Here is a 19,423-nt window from a genome sequence, read left to right as displayed (position 1 = left end):
GAGGTGCGGCATTTCCAGTCTTTGGGCAGATACAAGAAATAAATGTACAAATGTGCAAGTGCAGCCTTTGGACTCCTGAAGAAAGGGGTGTTTGAAGATTGCAACATCAGATCTGAGACCAAACTCGTGGTTTATCCAGCATTTGTGACCTTCACCTTGCTGTATGGAGCTGAGACATGGATCATGTACAGCAGACATCTACAGTTGTTGGAGAAGTACCATCAACACCGTCTGTCAAAGATCCTCCGAATCTAGTGGGAGGACAGATGCACCAACGTAAGCATCCTGCAAGCAAACACCACAAGCATTAAGGCAATGATCATCCAGCATCAACTTCATTGGGCCAGCCATGTCATCTGGATGTCCAACTCCAGACTCCCAAAGCGAGTTTTATTCTCCCAGCTCAACCAAGGGGAGGGCAGAGAAAGCACTTCAGGAACATCCTCAAGGACAACTTTAAAATATGCAACATCAATGTCAACTCATGGGAAACTATTGCCTGGGACTGCCCCAAATGGAGGACGAGTCTGCTGCAGGGATCTCGGTACTTTGAAACCTCATGACAACAACAGGAAACGGAAAAGCAGGAGTGGCAGAAACAGCATGTCGCGGACTGAATCGAGACTCCAGCACCACCCACCCTGCGTGGAAAGACATATCCAAGCTGCAATAGAGTGCGTCAATCCCAGACAGGCTTCATCAGCCACCTTTGAATGCACGGATAAAGCAATCATGGAAAACAATCATCCTCAACTGCAAGGGATCGTGGAAGAGAAAATAAATGATGAAGAGAAGACAGGAAATTAAGCAGTATCTCGTCCTCGGGTGGACTGGACTTATGCCATCGAATAATGAACTGCACAGGTCTCCTCTACAATACGCCCTGCATTATGAACCTCATGGTGCTAGGTTGGTTGGTCACCGGTTTAGATTCAGTCCCAGTTTACAGATGCTATCAGTCTCATCCCTTCCTTACTCAGGTGGCATCTACATACTACACACCCTTTCTCTACTTAGACAGCAGCTCTCAAGCTTTTTAGACTCAAGTCCCCTGTCCTCGGAAAATGCCAGTTCACAATCCTCACTCCTTTTTGTTTTTGCAACACAATTATTTCATTGCAAAGAATTCAGAAAGACCACAACTGCTCTGAAAGTTTTTAATATTATGAATTCCTACGTGAATTCTCTGTATTTACCTTGTGCATCTCATTTGCATGCCTAACAGTGTGTTGCACCCAGTGGCCTTGAAGGGATCTCAAGGCACCACAGCCCACCCTGGTTGAGAATCGCTCACCTAGATTCCCATATGTTGCGGTTTTATCTCAATGCTCTCACCAGACCTGAAAGATTGGGGGATCTCCAGGGCCCGGAAGTTGTATGTCAAGAAATACCCAGAACTTGCAATGATTTTATCCAAACCTCTCGAGCCTGCAAAATTTAGCTGGAGATTTGTTGAGAACGGCCTTGCTCTTGATTGACACAGCCCTTCCGATCTGGAGAAGTTGGTGTGAATCACACTGTTTAATTGCAAACGCAGATAAAACCCAGCATCACTTCCAAAGCCAAATGCACGGCGCTTCCTGATACCAGCTGAGGATCTGCTCCACAAATTTTAAACCCTCAGGATGCAGCAGATTGGGGGTAGGGGTGGGAGGGTGTCTAAACAGGTAGTGGGAGGGTTTGCAAACTGCTTCTTTAAAGCTCTGTCAGGGGGGTGCCATGTAGGAGCATTACAGGGAGAAGCCCTGCTCTGGAGGAGTGAGCGTCAGGGATGATGATCCTTGTCGTGTCCCGATGGACTTCCCTAACAACTGCAAGACAAAGTACAACTCCGTGGGGTTTTATGTCCGATAACGGGGACATAGTGCAAACCTGCCCCCTTGGGCACATGGGATATGTTTATTCCACCTAGGAAGGGGTTGTCACGTGCTAGCGCTGCAGCTGACAAGGGGAGCATGTTGGGACAGAGCATTAGATACTCCACGCAGCGGAGAAGCTCTCCCCCTGCAATGCCAAATATGATGCTTTCCAGGCCTTGCCATCAGCACTGGGGGCATAAACGACAGCTTTTCTCTGCTTTGCTTTGCCTTGTTCCATCCATCTCGCTTGGCTCACAAACGCACTTATGGCTTTCAAACCCGAAATGAAGCACTTGCTTTTCATCATATGGATCAGCCTTCCTACGGCTTCTTTTTTCTTTTTTAATCCAGCCTCACATCACTTCATGCTCCTGGTTCACCTTGAACATCAGAGGACAAGCAGACAATGTGCTTCGCAAGCATGTCTAACCCTTGGCCCCCTCTTCTGCATAAATTCATCCGCCTGCCCCTTCGGACACAGCTGTGCTTCTGCGCCGCACCTGGACACGCACCGTGGGGGAGGCACAGTGCTACCTAGGCCATTTTCTTTCTGGGCAAGATTGAGCTTTGCTGGAGTCTGGGAGATGCTGCAAGATTTTGGAGACCAGGTCTCTTCTGAGGGAATGTCACTGGGATTTTAGCTCCAGGAAATTTTCCCATTAAATATGTTCAGAAAAGTCATGCCAAAGATGCCTCATATCAAGCAGTAACGATTCATCACTCTTTTCTATATCACTAAATGCTCTAGATTATTTTTAGTGAAAGAAAGCTCATTACACCAGGATATATACAAACATATTATTCAACAACAAATTAATTCACTATACTCATCATTCAATTATACTCAGAATTAAAGACTCAAAAGGAAATCTTCAAACATCAGCCTCTTTAGTCTAATGCAGGAAGCGCATTTCCTTCCTGCTGAACATAACAGCTCTTCTCCTTTTACAAAGCCGCATACATATACCAGGTACAGGCTCCTTATATTGACCGCGAAGAGGAGACTGGATGGGAAAGTGCATCTCGTTTCCTGTTTGAGATGATTGAAGAGATGCGTGGGGATTAGAAAGTGGGACTGCCACCTATGGCAACCTATGCTGTAGCAATGGGCCTGGGTGACTGAGGAAGGGGTTTAGTAGTTGAAGCGACAAGAGCCTGTCGTGCCACATCCAGCCTTCATAAACTCACCTTGTTCTTGGTCATCTTCCTTTCTTGCCTTCCAGGAACATAAGGCTGCATCAGCTTTCTCCGAAAAGGCAGAACATTGTCTCCGCCCTGGAAATGAGAAGCCCCAGGAAACATCCTCAGCTATTAGGGAAGTAATTACATTTTTCTTAATATAGATAACACTGTAAGGAATCATAATTAAAGTAAACCCTCCAACTCCTGGGTGTCAGGAGACTCGGCTTCCTGAGACCATGTGCTAATGAAACAGCACTGAGACTTGGAGGGGAGAAGAGCCTCCGAGCTGGAGCTGCCGAGGAGTTAAACAACAAGGCACATAAAATAAGCCACTCCAGTATTATTCCACATTGCACGTGTCCTTTTCCTATTGACTGTCAAGCCGTGTGACTTTTGTCTATTAGAGATGCTTTGGGATTGAAATGAAGACATGCATTATCCGAAGAAGTCAAGTTTAATTGCCTTTGATCCTAAACCTTGCATTTAGGACAGCCGTGATTTTACCGGCGATGCCAGATACAGCGGTGGAAGTGCCAATCGGTCTCTTTAGGATGAGCAAGGGTTTGGGGGAGAAGGAGAGAGAAGGACACGGGAGATAAAAGGAGCATGTTCCTTCGTTATAATCTATGGGTGATGATAAAAATATAAAATAAAATCCCTCTTGCATTCCCTGCGATCACAGGCCCCAAGTCCACAAGACACATGAAGAGGCTGTTTCTCTATGCCACAGTCATTGCCAAATAAATATTTTAGTTAGGCATTCATAATCTGTGGGGGTTTTGCCTTCCCCTGGAGCAGGGGGAAGGGTATGGTCCTCTTCCTCGCTTCTCTCGAGTATATTTAACAACTACATCTTGTCCACGCAGAGGCAGGATACTGCCAGCGCCCCCGTCCCCTCGTCCCTCTGCCTTACCCGCAGCCAGGTAAGCTGTGTCAGGCACTGTGCCTGGGAGCTGGGCACGAGGGCTTGTTCCCAAAGAGTTTCTGAACAGGTTAGACAGGCTCTTGTCTAGGAGGATTTAGATAAGGATGAGCCTGCCTTGAGCAGGGAGTTGGACTTGATGCGGCCTCCTGAGGTCTACGCCAGCCCTGCCTTTCTAACACATTATTGCAGATCCCCACACCATTTTGACAAAATCAGTCTGAGCTACATCCTCAACAGCATGGGCAGATCCCATCCTCTTGATCCCCTTCCTGCAGCTCTTCTGAGACAGTTTATCCTTGAGAAGATTCGTAACCTCACTTTGGATCGAACGATCCCCTGCGAGAGCCCTGCCAGATCTCCCCACTGCTTGTGAAGCCCTGAATGCAGGGAGGGGAGCAATTACTGATCGCTAGATCAGGAGTGTGAGCCCGTTGGTAAAGAAAGAGTTATGCAAGCGAGGCTGGCACAAAAACAAATGGGAATGAACTAGTCACAAAAGGATTTAGGCTGGAAATGGGAAGGTTTCTACCCATCCAAGCAGCGGGGTTCTGGAGTAGGTGTGGGTTTGATCAGTCTATTAATGGAGTTACAGCTGGGACCGGGATGAATGATTCAAGATGCTTTTTGGAGACTGATCTCCCTATATACTTGTACGTGTTTTGGGGCAGGGACCACCTTGCTGTTCTGTCCTTGTTCAGCAGCTAGCACTGAACCTGGTTAACAACAATTCGTTCAATACCCAAGCACACTAATTGCTGTTTTATTGGGAGGAAGAATTGTTTCATTAAAACCTTCCCACTGTGATTCTTGTTAGCATGACGTTACAGTACTGTTGCATTCACCAGTTAGTCACAGATTTATATCTGCCTCTAGCAATGGGTTGTGCAAAGTTTCAAGAGCGTGCACAACACTTTGCATCCAGGCACCTGCCTATAGTTAGCGCCTCTGAAATGGTTTAAACGGCGGGTGGGAAAACACAGTAATGCTTTCAAGTTGAGGAAAAGAGATTTCACTGTGAATTTGTTTCGTTCACACTTTCATTACCACGCGGTTAGTGATTTTCCACATTAGGGAACAAAATCGACTCATCTTAATCACCCGTGCTTTTTCAGCTAAGCTACTTGTGTGCATAAGATGAGCAAGATGTGGCCATGTCTTTTCCATCTCGTCTTACGGTGCTGTGAAAATAACTCTGAGAAAGCCATTGCTTTGAGCTCGTGTGAATGGACTGCCCTTGTGATGCCTCCGTCCAGCTGTGATTACAGCCCGCCTCTGGACGATGGCTCTGTTTCTTCGTGCTTCTGTTTTACCACCTGCACAAAAGAATATTTATCCACATCACAGGCAGCTTGAGATTAGATGAGTACATGCTCACATGCCTTTTGAGATCGTCCAGTGGGAAAAATGGTAAGAGGTCAACGAACAGAAATATGGACACCTTGCGGGGTGGGAGTAGAACCGGCTGGGCATTTTCTATTTATATATGTATCCTCCAGTAATTCCAGCTTGCGAAACCCATGGGGAGGTGCTGATTTTGCCAGGTTTGGGGGGGAGATGGGGTGTTTGTTTGTTTTCTAATTTTCTGTTAGAAAAAATCAAATCAAAACATTTCCATTTTTCAAACTGATACCAAATGGAAACAGGATCTCCTGACTTTCTCCTTTCCCACTGGCATTCATTTCATTTCAGCAAGGACACATTTCATTATATTGGCATGCCCTTCTTTATCTCTTATATAGTCATATCTAGTAGTTTAGTGTGCTATAGCAATGTTTCTGCAGTTTCAATTGAAGCAGTGTTTCCATCAGTCCTTTTTAAATAAGGTTTTTCAGAATTTGTTCCATGAAACATTTGGAAATGTAGATTTTTTTTTGTCCCAGTTCAGGATAAAGCCAAATTAGGAACCTCAGAGTTCCTCTTCAGACCAGAAGGCCATTTTCAGCCAAATGCCCATTGATATTTTATTTTTGTGGTGCCTCTTTCACTCATCTTCTTCTCAAAGTTAGCAATCTCAGTTGTTTCACCCTCTCCTTCTTAGAGCTATTTCAGGTCTAGACTATTGCTATGAATATGACAGCCTCTGCTGCCTGCACTCCCTTAGGAAGGCCCACTTTCAGACTCTCAAGAAAACCAAACTTTGAGGTTGAGGTATCCCCTCTGGGAACCATGGCTGGCAATACAGACAAGGGTTTTAATATATCTGCTGTGCCCAGTTGTAATGGACAATCCTGACATGTTGTAGATTTGTAAAGGTAAAGAACCCTAAAATACCTTAATTATGAAATACTGATGGGCATTAACCATTACATTTTACCCCTCTGCCAATAGCTTATGCTCGCCAAAAGCATGCATTCAGACAGCAGGCAGTCAGGCCCTTGGTGGTGCAAGTGGAGAATATCTAGATGGGTCCAGGTGAGGAAAGGTAGTGCAAGAGTGATGTTGTAGAAAATGGTCCAGAAATTATGCAAAAATCAAGGATTTCTTAGGGTGATGTATTTTATTGGGCCAACGGTGTAGTTGGGAGAGAGTTAGAGAAGGTTTTAAATGAAGATTTTCTTCTTCTGGTTGGACCAGAACAAGCCAAAGCAGCATAGTAAGACAAAGGGAGGTCAGCTGTTCTGGAAATGTATGTGTCTGCCTATTAATATTGGCAGGGCTTTCATCAGTTGGGTGGCTTTAAGCTAATGCCACAAGAGAGATTCAGCCACACCAGGAAGGTCCAGTCTCTGCCATTGTGAGAGACAAGATGCTGAGCTGGGGGGACCCATGGTCTGACCCATGTTCTTATTCCAGGATAGGAAGGAGAGACGTATGATAGATCAAAACCAAGGTTATTAATAGCCTTTGGTTGGGAACCTTACACCCACCCCTAAGAATTATTACTTCACTAAAGGTACTGCAGAGAAAGACCTGGGGGCTCTGGGGTGTCGAGAAGGGGCCGGGCAGCTGGCTGAGCCAAGCTCACGGTCTCCTCGGTCACGATGGGTTGGCCAGGTGGGGGCAAATTGGATGCGAACAGGTTGGGATTAGCGGCGGTTGAGTTGGGGTGGCACAAAAGCTTGATGGTTGTAAATAAGCAGATTTATTGACTTACGCTTTGGTGGCGCAGGTACAGATGCTTCTTCTTGTTACAGTTATACAACAAACAGGGGGGTCTGTCCACTCACGAGGTTCGGCAACCAAGCCCTTGCTTTCTACCCCTGGGACTTGCCCAGGGATAGATGTGACTGCCTGACGCCTAGTCCCAGAGTTGGGAAACAGCTCATGAAAAGAGATAACGAACAAGCAAAACTGTAACTAAACACGGAGAAAGGTTGTGGTCCAGTGGGTAGCCGAAGTCAGTAGCTGGTTGAGAGATAGCGGGAGTCCGATGAGGTAATCCAAAGTCGTAACCAGGTCGAGCGGGCCGGAGGTCGAATGCCAATAGGTCGAAATGGAGAAACGGTATCGATGCGAAGCGAGAGGCAAGTGAGGAGGAGACCGGTAGGCCTAAGGGCCTAGCTAAGAGACAGCACTGTGACGAGCAGGCACCATCTCTAGCCACGCGGGCTGTCTCTGAGACAGTCTCTGGCAAGCCGGTCTCTGTCACAGAGTTCCCCGGTCTCCCCCCCAGGGAGGGGCTCAACAACTTTTAAAGCAGTCCTGTGGCCAATCAGGCTGCTTGACTGAGTGAATTTTCCAGAAAGGTGACCTCATGCCAGTTAGTCTCTGAGCATGCCCAGCTGCAAGCTCTGTGAGGCAACTGAGTCTGCGCCAGAGAAAAACTAGGTCAGGCCTGAGTGACAGGCCGACAGGTCGTGAAAAGGGCACTTGCAAGGCCCGTCGCCATGGCGCATGCCTGGCACCTTCTGTCTTGGCAGCACACACAGAGCAAATTTCTCTGACATGGGGGTTATGGTGGACCATATGCTGAATAGGAACAAAGAATTGCCAAAAAAAGCCAAGAACACCCTGGTTGCATTAACAGGAGCGTCACTTCCAAATCAAGGGAAATGATGCTTCACCTCTCTTCAGCTCTGGTGAGACCTCACCTGGAGTCCTGCGTCCAGTTTTGTGCCCTGCATTCAAAAAGGAGGTGGACAGTTTAGAAAAAGTCCAGCGCAGGGACACAAAAATGATCAGGGGCCTGGGATACAAAATTTATGAGGGAAAGGTGAAAGAGTGAGGGTTAGTTAGACTAGAGGAGAATGACTGAGGGCAGGGAGTGGGATTTGATAACAGTCTTCAAATACTTGAAGGACAATCACAGAGAGGATGGAGATAGGCTTTTCTCTGTGGCTGTAGGGGACAGGGCTAGGAATGAGGGTCTCAAGCTGTAGTGTGGCAGAAAGCCACCTTGGTTTCTCCCCAAAATCTCTGCCCTGTCACAGTGTGACAAAATCTCTGTGCTGTGACCATTTGAGTCGGGTGGGCTCAGCAGAGGGGACCGCACCCTTGCCCTGTCTCTTTAGGGAACTTGAGCTGGCTGCAGTCCTGAGGGGGGGGGAACCTGCTCCCTCTGCCTACGGGACTGGTACCCGGGTGAGGGGCATCAACCTGGTGGGCTGGGATCTGCCCGGTAACAGGTGATGTATTTCAAATTGGTTGGCTGACAGCCAACCGGGGGTGGCCTCCACCAGACCAGGTGAATGAGGTCACGGGGGCTATATAAGTTAGGACGGGCGAGGAGGCGGCCTCTTCGGCCATGAGGTGAGGCTGGAGCCATGGGGGGGGACTCAGAAGAGCATAAACATCTGAAAGGGCCCTCTCCCCCAAAAACTCATGACCCAGGAACAGCCGGATGCTACAAAGGATCTCACCAGCCCCCGGATGAAGTGTGTGAGTACGCTACTCGAGATCTGATAGATCTCTAGCTGGCAGTAACCCAGATGCGGGATCAAAAGGCTACCTCAGCCACACTGTTTGCTCTTTAGGATTTCTAGGATATTGCTCAATCTTGTACCCTATTTTCACCCTCCCCCTGTAACCAATAAAGCCTTCCTTTGTGACTGGTGAGGGAGACTTAATGAGGGGTGGGTCTAAATTATGCCTAAGAGACCCCTTAGGTCTGCGGACTAAGGGAGACTGTACTTTTTGCCCCCAGACTTGGGGAAGTGCCCCAAGTGCCTGTACTGGGTCGAGTACCTGTAGGACATTAGGCCTGTGTTTCCCTGAGGACACAGGGCCGGGAGTGAGTCCATTCTTGGGGTGGTGGCAGTGACGTTAGCCCCAGGCTAGCGTATGTGCTCGAGGAAGGGGTCAGGCCGGACATAAGGTGCCCCTAGGGAGGCATTCGGAGCCTGGCACGTGGTTGGGCACAGGGAGGTGGGCGGCTCAACACAGGAGCGCTCCCTACTGGCCCACCACAGTAGCAGGGGAAATTTAGGTTGGAGATTAGGAGGAAATTTCTGACTCTGGGGGTGGTCAAGCATTGGAATAGGCACCTAGAGAAGTGGGGGAATCCAACTTTCAGTTTCGCTGTTGGCTTGGTGATTGGCCGCTGGGGGACTTCACCCCCAGTCAGCAACTGGCCATCGGTGATCAGGTCCCCCCCCAAACTCAGAAGGCACCAGTCACCCATGCCTCACAAGGTCCCTTTCAGCCCCATTTTAACCCTATAATACTAAAATATGATACTGCTGGTTGAGCTCTGCATGGCATTCAGGGGAGAAGAAAGCCCCCTGTGCTCTGGCACTGGGAGGGGCTCCTGGCCATAGTACCGGTAATAAAAGGGTGGCTCAGTAACACCAGAAATAGTTACAGAAATAAACTTCCCCTAGTCTATCATTCCATTCTGAACAGATGCACCTTCTCCATTAAATATAAGATAATATATGGACAAAGAGTAATTGCAAAACGGTAATTTAATCAGAAGAATGTTCTAACATCGTAAACTGGAAGAATGATGGCCCTTTCTACAATATAATTCATTGTTTCTGCTGCTTTAGATCATATGCATATCTGCTTAGTGGTTTTGTGGGATTCAATTTATACTATCAAATGAAACAACTGAGCACTCTGGTGAAATATGCCTTTACATAATAGGCAGCATTTGAAAGCACATTCCTCTGCGTCGCTGATCTTTCATAAACCATCAGTCACTTTTTTTTTTGCAAATCACTGCCAAATGTCTCCTCTCCACTGGTTCTCTTCCATGTGCTGTTAAGAGCCTCCCTCTCACCAAGATGCTTACTTTGGTGCTATTATGCATCACCTCCCTCCATTCCAGTTTCATTGAACCTGCACTACCCTATAGCACCTAAAGTACAATTTTGATGGTTTCCCCTGCCATAGCTACCTAGCTGCCAATGCCAGCTGTCTCTAAAACAAAACTTCTCCAAGACTTTCAGGCTGATACCAAGTCCATGTGTGGCTTTCCATGATTGCCCTTTTTCAGATTTTAAACACCAGGGCTAGGTCCAGACAGCTGAATCTAAGTTCTGCAGTTTTCTAGAAGTGACATAATTTAAATCCCTGCAAGTTTCATCCAAATCAGCCCAAAACAACAAAGTTATAGATATTTCATTGAGTCCCATTATATCCTATGGATAAATTTCTGAATCACCGAATCTTTTCCGAAACTTTTCCAAATCGATTCGGAAGCTCCGAATCAATTCAGAAAGCCTAACGCTTCTAGCAATTTGATTTGGATTCAGATTCAGCCTCTGAATCTCCCAGATCATCTCTGAATCTGAATCATGATCCAAAGCTTTGCACAGCCCTAGTGTAGACTGGTTTTGCATGCCAAATGTCTGGTTCTGTTACAGGTATAGACCAACTTCTGATCACTTCTACCAGTAAAAGTGTAATGTCTGTACCTGGCCCAGGTGGGCATGAATACTTTCCCTAATGGGGAAACCCAAAGCTACCCTGAGCCAGAGATGTCTAGGGTTCATTGAGAAGTCCATGAGACAATATGGCCTTTGAACCCTACCATTCAAGGTTCTCTCTGTGGCAATGCACACTCGAGTTTTCACTTTTAAACATGCAGGGCATTGCTGACCCTATAGAAACCAAGGGCTTAGTGGTATCAGGTATGTCATTCTTTAGTAAGTTATTTTCCCTCTATATTCACTCCCCAAATGTTTACTTTTCATTTTGTCTTTTTTGATACCCAGTTGTTGCTCTTCTTTTTTTTTTTTTTTTTGCCCAATAAAGTTAAGTACCACATACTGTGCTGGATAGGAGCAGCAGTCCATCATGTCCATTAGCTTGGATGACAACAAAAAGCAATATGTGCTTTAGAGGAAGGTACCCTGACTGCAGGGAGCTCTCATCCTAGCATTAATATCTTGACATGGCATTGTATCCTAAACAGGAGAGTGTATAAGTCTCCCATAGATCTTGTTCATACATAATTTTTTACTATTGATATTCTTGTTTGTCCATTCAGCTTCTCTACATCACCTTCTGTCATTTTTGTATACTTAGTCATTACATAATGAATGGGCATCTCAGTTAAAAAAAAGAATGTTATTGCTATTGAATCACCCAATTATCTGAATTAAATATCAATTACTGCATTAATTAGTGCTGTTACTTCACAGCTTCTCACAAAGTTAAAGCAGAAGGCTACATAAGCATTTAACAAATCACTCTCATTGAGTGAAATGGTCAGTTAAGGCAAGTCACCGCTGGTCCCCTGACTCCAGCAGAAGCACACCAGGTCAGATGAGCTGAGGGTCTCACCCAGCATGAGCACTGGAGTTCCTGGTGCACAAAGCAGTGCTTTTCACAAGTAAGAAGTGCAGACGGGGGGCAGAGGAAGAGTTGGCCACAGAACCACAGAAGCCACAATCAGCTTCGGCTGCAATGACAGCAGGTGGAAGAAGACACTGATAAACAGGGACAAACCAAATGCCGGCAGCCTAGCCCAGGCAGCCCTTCACAAGTGGGGCAAGGAAAGGACCAGCTTTCCCTTGGAAGGCAGATAGCTGGCTGAGAGAATGGATGATGTCTCTTGAGGTTTCATGGCAACTTTGTGTCAGGCTGGTGGAGGAGAGGGTGCCCAAGTCCTATCTCTTCTAGGCTAGGGAGAAGGCCTACAGCTTGCTCTTACCTCTTGGTGGGCTGTGGGGAATGAGGAAGGGGTGTATTATTTTCTATGCCCTGAGTTCATATTTCCTACTAACTCCTGATACAGTCAAGCAAAGGAGGCTGGAAGGAACAGGGGCAGATTAAGATTCACTTGGGCCCTGGGTCCAGGCTCCCCCCACCTCCCCTTACCCCCCATGGCCCGGGCTCCCCCGACCCACACCCTGCCCCACAGTTGGAGCCAGGGACGTGGAGCCACTGCCCACCAGACACATGTGGTGTGGACCAAGCTCTGGGGATGGCCCATTGCCCTACCACAGGTCAGTTCAGCTGCAGCAGCACCCAGCAAATGGTGCCCAGCAGCCACGGTCAACCATATTATGCACACCCAGCCCAACCGCCGGTTTTGTCCATGCCAAGGTGGGGCCCCTGGACCCAGGACCATGCATTAATCTGCCTATGGAAAGGAAGCACACAGGAAATGAAACTATGTCAAGGATCAAGGACTGTCCCTGTGAACACCCACAGTCCTTAATGGGTGTGGGGGGATGCAAACTGGCTAGTGCCAAATATGCCTAAGCTGACTGAGTCTTCTCACCCCACTAAGGTAGTGTGGCATAGGGTAAGAAGGGAGTTGGTTGCCCGTAGGAAGCCAAGAGAGTCCCATTAGTGCTGAGAGATGTAAGGAGATGCAAGAAGAGCATGCAGGTACTGTGATTCCTCCAAAGATGGAGGTTGCTGGACTGAGGTCAAACATGCATCTTGCCTTTTGGTCCAGGGTTGCCAACCCTCCAGGATTGCCCTGGAGTCTCCAGGAATTAGATATAAATCTCCAGGAGACTGTTGAGAATCACCTGGGAGATAAATGCTAGCATATTCATTAAAATAAATATTAAATGTTGAATCCAATTTATACAGTAGTACGCTGGGTTTTTAAAAAGTAATAGTAATGTGCATTTGCCTTCCTGACAAAATCTACGCACTGTAATCCATAACCAATACATGCAAGTATGTAGGCATGTTTGTGTTACATCACAGGCACATTGGCATTTTGGAAACCTCCCAGAATAAATTCAAAATGTTGACCTGCTGAGGTCAAAAGTGCATCTTGCCTTTTGGCCATGGGACAGCATCCTATGATGAGGTAAGACCAGCATGCCCCAAACTTAAAGGCAGTTGCAATCTGAGTCCAGGACAGGTTTGCAAACTGTCTCTCTTAGATCTCCTTTTGGGCTGCATTTGAGGTCCAGAGCAAAAAAAAATAACAAATTCCTGTAAGAATTCATTAGGTCATGAATGATTTCATCTGCAAGTGCCAGTGCATTGAAAACAAAACTATTTAGTGGAAAAGGGTAAGCTTTTATGATTAAGCATTAAAAAAAAATTGGGGTGTCAAGGTATCAATTTTGACATCTTAGAAACTTGAAAAAAAACCAGTTTTCTGTTCAGAAAGCCTTTTGAAATGTAATTGTCACAATCAAAAAACAATCTTTTTAACAATTTTTTTTCAATTGACTCCAGCTGAAATAGTTCAGATTTTTCTTACACAAAACTTCTAGAGTCTTATTTTTTTTTAACAAAATATAGGACAAGACTTTTTTTCAGAACTTCAACGTTTTCCTAGAACGGAAAATAATTTCCAACCCAACTCTAGTGCTCACAGGATTTTGCCTTGTAGTGACAGAACTTGCTGAGACATCTCTCCTGCGATGTCCACTCTTCTGGATGGCAACTCCACCCTCATCCATCCACTCCACCAGTATGAGCTTCTTAGCCCAGTCCCAGTCTCACCTTGGCCCATTTCTACTTTCAGTCAGGGTCTGCAATATTCAAATGACATCTCAGTTCTATGAGGTTACCATTCGTTATAAATGACATGCAACTATCCCTTCTGTGACTCCTCTGTGCAATGTTATGAGCTGACTGAAAATGGGAATTTCCAACTCCCTCCTCCACAAAAAGAATTAAAAATAAAATAAAAAATAAAATAAAAAACCTGGCATTGAAGCATTAATTTTTATCATTATTCTTACACACACACACAAAAAGCTAGATAGACTTTATCAACCATGACATTCAAAAAAATGTTATTGAGAAATGTCACAATATTTAGTTTCTGGCTGGCTCAACATTAAAAGATATTTGCTTCAAACTCTGTAGTGACTCACTTTGCAGTTTTAGTTTGCAGATCCTGCCAGACCCTAGGCCAACTACATTTCCCATGATACAATGTGGTTTCCATTCTGGTTGAGCCAGGGCAGGGCATCTCTGTAAAAAAATACACACACACATTGGTCTGGGCTGTGAGGCAGTTGGACACTGGCGGCTCCTCCAGAGGCATGTGCCAGGGAGCTGGGGGGGGCACGTGGCCCCGCCCAGTCTGCTTGGGACAAGGGCGGGCTGCAGCTGCAGGCTGTGATCAGCCTCTGTTCCCTGCCTTGCTGCCACTGCTTTGACAGTGGTGTGGCACCATGTGCCTCATGGCCCAGCCTGCCCAGAGGCAGGACTCACATGGTGTTGTGCTGCACTGCTGTCCAAGCAATGGCAACAAATCAGAGAGCAGAGACTGATCTCAGCCTGCAACAGCAGCCCGCTCTTGCCCCTGGGCACAGAACAGGGAGCCACGTGCCCCCCCGCTTGGCTCCCCGATGCCTCACCTCTGGAGGAGTTGCCGAGCTCCAATTGTCCCATGAATGGGAAACCAGCCCAGCCGGGCCAGATCATGGGGCAATCAGAACCCAGAGGGTCATCCAGGAGCATGAAACAGGGAAGCCATGTCAGGGGAAATGTGCTTCCTCTCCCTCAGGTCCCCTGTGGTGCACACAGCATTGGGAGCCACCCACCCACACCCCTAGAGGAGCCACCAGGATTCAATTGCCCCACAACCCAGCCCAGCCTGAACAAAGCCCATTCCCCCCCACCCCCCTGCCAGGAACAGCCTGGTGTAGCTCCAGCTCCACTACCCCGCTTCATGCTCCTTCCCCCAGTGGCAGTGGTGGGTCACTGCCACCCGCTCTCCCCTTCCTGCTGGTTCATGTTGGGGCAGGGGGTGCAGGAGGGCATGGCATGGTACAGCAGCTCCCTCGCCCCAACCACCTCCGCCCCCAGCCCTGAACCCTGGTGCAAAGTTGTGCCTGCGCCTGCCAGGGCCAGCCAATCACCACCCGCCCTCTTGGTGGCACATGCACTGTTGGCCTCAGAGCATTACGGACAGACAGATAGATGGACTTAGGCTTTTATTATATTAGATATATACAGAGAGATTGAGTGCAAGGATAGTCAATTCTACCCACCGCTCCTTTTGGGAGGCTTTATAGTTTCATAGTTTCTAGGGTCGGAAGGGACCTGAGTAGATTTCATAGATTTCATAGACATCAGGGCTGGAAGGGACCTCCGGAGATCATCGAGTCCAGCCCCCTGCCCAAAGGGCAGGAAGTCAGCTGGGCTCATAGGATCCCAGCAAGATAAGCATCCAATCTACTCTTGAAGGTGTTCAATGTAGGTGCTTGAACCACCTCCGCTGGCAGACTGTTCCAGACCTTGGGGGCTCGAACAGGAAAGAAATTCTTCCTTATGTCCAGCCTGAAACGGTCTTGCAGGAGTTTGTGACCGTTCGACCTCGTCATCCCTTGGGGCGCTCTGATGAACAGACGTTCCCCCAGATCCTGGTGGTCACCCCTGAGAAACTTATAAGTGGCCATCAGATCACCCCTGAGCCTGCGCTTTTCCAGGCTAAAGAGTCCCGTGGCTCTCAGCCTATCATTGTAAGATCTGTTTTCCTGACCTCTGATCATGCGCGTGGCTCTCCTCTGGACTCTCTCAAGCTTCTCCACATCCTTTTTGAATTGTGGAGCCCAAAACTGGACGCAGTACTCCAGCTGCGGCCTCACCGAGGCCGAGTACAAGGGGAGAATGACGTCCGGGATTTGCTCGAGAAGCATCTATGGATGCACGCCAGCGTTTTGGTCGCTTTACTAGCCGCAGCATCGCATTGCAGGCTCATGTTCATCTTGTGGTCAATGATGACCCCCAAGTCTTTCTTCTGTAGTGCTAGCCAATGTAGCACTGCCGAGCCTATAAGGATGCTGCAGGTTTTTCCTCCCAAGGTGGAGAACCTTGCATTTTTCGGTGTTAAACACCATGAGGTTCTCGTCTGCCCGTTTGCTGAGCTTGTCCAGGTCAGCCTGGATCACCCGCCTATCTTCTGGCGTGGATGCTTTGCCCCAAAGTTTGGTGTCATCGGTGAACTTGGCCAGTCCACACCTGACTCCAATGTCCACATCGTTAATGAAGATGTTGAACAGGATGGGTCCCAGGACAGAGCCTTGAGGGACCCCACTGGTCACAGGGCACCACGATGAGTGACTGCCATCAATCACAACCCTCTGGGTCCGACCACGGAGCCAGTTTCCCAGCCAGCGGATCGTGGTGGAGCCAAGGCCACAACTGGGCAGTTTGGCCAAGAGGTGATCATGGGATACCAGATCAAAAGCTTTTTTGAAGTCAAGATATATGACATGAATCTCTTCTCCCTTGTCCAGGTGATAGGTCACCTGGTCATAGAAGGAAATGAGATTGGTCAAACAAGACCTACCCGCCACAAACCCGTGCTGGCTATCCCTCAGGATGTTAGCCTGGGCCAGTTAGGCTCCATTTCCTGAGACCTCAAGATCCATTATGACACCATAGGGCCCTCGGGGCCCTAATGTTGGAAGATATCTTCACCACGCAGGACCAGAGAGGGGGACCCAGGTGCCATCTCTCCTTGCTTCAGCATATATTTAACATGGCTTGGAATATGCAGTTTATTTTCCCACTCTTACCCCTTTTCTTGAATCTCTTCTTCCTTCCTCACATTATTTATTGTCTTCCTTTTCTGAGTTATAAAAAGTGCCTGAATTATCCGAACAATACTGCTGTGAGCCCTTGACAGAAAGGGCCACTAAAAGCAATGTCTTAAAACATCCCAATGCTGGCTTAAGTTTTCCAGGTATTGCTGTGGCTGATAGAAAGACAGGAAAAGCACTTGTTCTTTCCCGTTATTTCCTCTCTTTTTGTACACTTTACCTTGCCTTGTGTTCAGGATCACACCTCAGCAAACAGTCCCAGCCCATCTCCACTTGTCCTTTGCACGAAAAGGACAATTAACAGCTTAGATCAAAGAGTACATTTCCCCTCCATACTAAAGGAATAAGAAGTACTGTTACAATTCAAATCTTCATTTCATTCATTTTTGATGTCTTTAGAACAAGGTTTAATGGTGATGTTGACATGGAATTTAATAGGCCAAAGTCCCTGTAATTCCTCTAGTCCCTTTTCAGATGTTTAGGATTGCATGGTGACAGTGTTCCTGGACCATATTTTATTTACTATTTTCTATTAAAAAAGGGGAAACAAAATTATTTACAAAAAAAGCTAAGGGTTTCTGGGTTAGATTTTGGAGAAGCCACATTTTCTGCCACAGGGGTGGGAACTTCCTGACCCATTATAGCACCTGCCATTTCACTTAAATTAAACATCCCTGCAGCCACTGGATCAGATTTTCCAACAGTCTTTACTTCATACTCTCTTTCTCATATACCACATCCCTCCTGTTGTGTCCTGCCACAAGAGCCCCCAGTAGTAGGCCACTGCACAGGAAGGAATAGCTGAGATAGCCATAAAATTGTCCTTATCAGCTGCCTCAGCCTCAGCACTACATGTTTCCCATACGGGGCAAATTTGTGACCTTAACTGTGTGTCTGTGCTGGTGCTCCTGCTGCTGCCAGCTGAAATGATCAAAAGGGAGCTGCCTCACACAATTTCAGCCTAAGCAGAAGCAGAGCATGCAAGTGCCAAGAAACTGAGCTAATTGGTCAAAATCCCTTTAAAACACCCTAACCAAAGAGAATCACCAGGAGATGAAAGCAGCTATTCTGTAGCACTGTCTTCTTGGAGATCCATCCAGAAAAGGAAAGACAAAGAAGGAAAATGTGTTAGCCTTACCTGGACAGCATAATTATTCATTACAGGGAGAGTGCAATGCTTTGTGCTGTAGCCATAGCGCACAGCTTGTTAGGGCAGGAGCTGAAAAGAAGAAATCCATATGAAGAAGAGCACTGGTCTTCAAAGGTCTGCCCTCTTCATCACCATCTCTGGGATTCCCATACTTGCTCAGCTGCCTTCCAGTTTCCTCCTACAATAATGGGGAGGGAGGCTGGGAGGAGGGGATGGGAAGGGCAGGGAGATTTGTTCTCTGCATTTCTCCACTGTAGGACTACATGCTGAATGTAAGCTTTTAATAAAATGCATTTTTAATGAAAAAAGCAATATCAGTGACTTTCCCCAAAGAACGTAATAACCACAAATATTAAAAATCTAGCGCTATAAATTACATCTTAACTAGACAAAACACTTAAATAGTGCAGCAAAATGTACTGAAACCCCCGCGGGGAAAGCGGTATTTCATAGCAACGGAAAAGCGGTGATGCCATCTTTTGATGATCTCTCACTGCTGTCATGCACACTTCTCTCATGGGGATGTGCAAACAGTCTCGGACTGATCCTCTGCCAAAAATGAACCTCAAAGCTGAGGTTTTTCAATCTTCTAGGGAAGGTTTAGAGAAGTTCCTCCACTCCAGCTGTGCGTCAAACTCGGGGAGTCAGCTTTGGAGTACAGGCCCCCGGCTGTATTTCAGTGGGACCACATGCATGATGCTCACCCTTCCAGTCAAGGGCAGCAAATCCCTGGCTGTATCCCCTCGCTCCTCAGGAGGAAGAGATTAGCCTGCTGGCCTTGTTGGCATCAAGAAGAGCTAATGGTCCCGGGAATACAAGGACTGCTTGATCACGCATGGTTCATCCCCATAAACTACTGGGCAGGGCTGGGCATAGTCTAGCTGTTGCATTTTTCCCTTGTTGGCCAACTGGAATCACCTACTGTTCTTGCTAAGACATGTGAGTGTATCAGGTTGAATCAGGGATGGCAATGTATTACCAAGCCGACTGGGAGCCTTTCCCCCTACACTAATTCTCATACGACTAGTCAATCTTGTGAGCTCATGGTTAGATGCACACCATATGCACGCAACCAAAGCTCATGGTTAGACACACACCAAACTGAGCCCTGGTAATGCTGGGTCTACCTCTGGTTTTGCAGCTGCCTCCAAATGCCAGGGGCTTTCACCACGTCAGCCAAAGCGCCAGTAGGAAAGTGACGGTGCATGCAATAAAGCACAGCAGAGGAGAGGCCTCATCCCCAAACTCACCAGAGCCAGAAGGATCCAGCTCTGGATTCACCTTTTGGGTGCCTTTGCACTCACTCGATTGGTGCTCAGAGAGTGGCTCAGCAGGATGCTACACACCGTTCAATGCCCCCAGTACCAGCCCAAAGAGGAGCCCTGTTTTCCTCTCCCAAGCCCTAAACTCTGGCACCCGGTTACAATCCCATCAGGTTAGCTCTCAT

At 47.3% G+C, this 19,423-nt stretch overlaps 1 long non-coding RNA gene across 1 annotated transcript; it reads right to left on the bottom strand.

The window, feature by feature from the left end:
• Nucleotides 1-14,218: 14,218 nt before the first annotated feature.
• Nucleotides 14,219-18,073, bottom strand: LOC149872436 (uncharacterized). The gene is made up of 3 exons (XR_016440625.1): nt 17,965-18,073; nt 17,047-17,161; nt 14,219-14,247 (listed from the first exon to the last, which is right to left on the bottom strand). It is a non-coding gene; the product is annotated as an uncharacterized LOC149872436 (long non-coding RNA).
• Nucleotides 18,074-19,423: the final 1,350 nt, after the last annotated feature.

This window comes from Crocodylus siamensis, chromosome 2, assembly GCF_052110815.1.
Source record: "Crocodylus siamensis isolate JL-2025a chromosome 2, ASM5211081v1, whole genome shotgun sequence".
Taxonomy (NCBI): domain Eukaryota; kingdom Metazoa; phylum Chordata; order Crocodylia; family Crocodylidae; genus Crocodylus; species Crocodylus siamensis.
The sequence above is the reverse complement of the archived record's forward strand: the minus strand, read 5'-3'. Positions and strand labels throughout refer to the sequence as shown.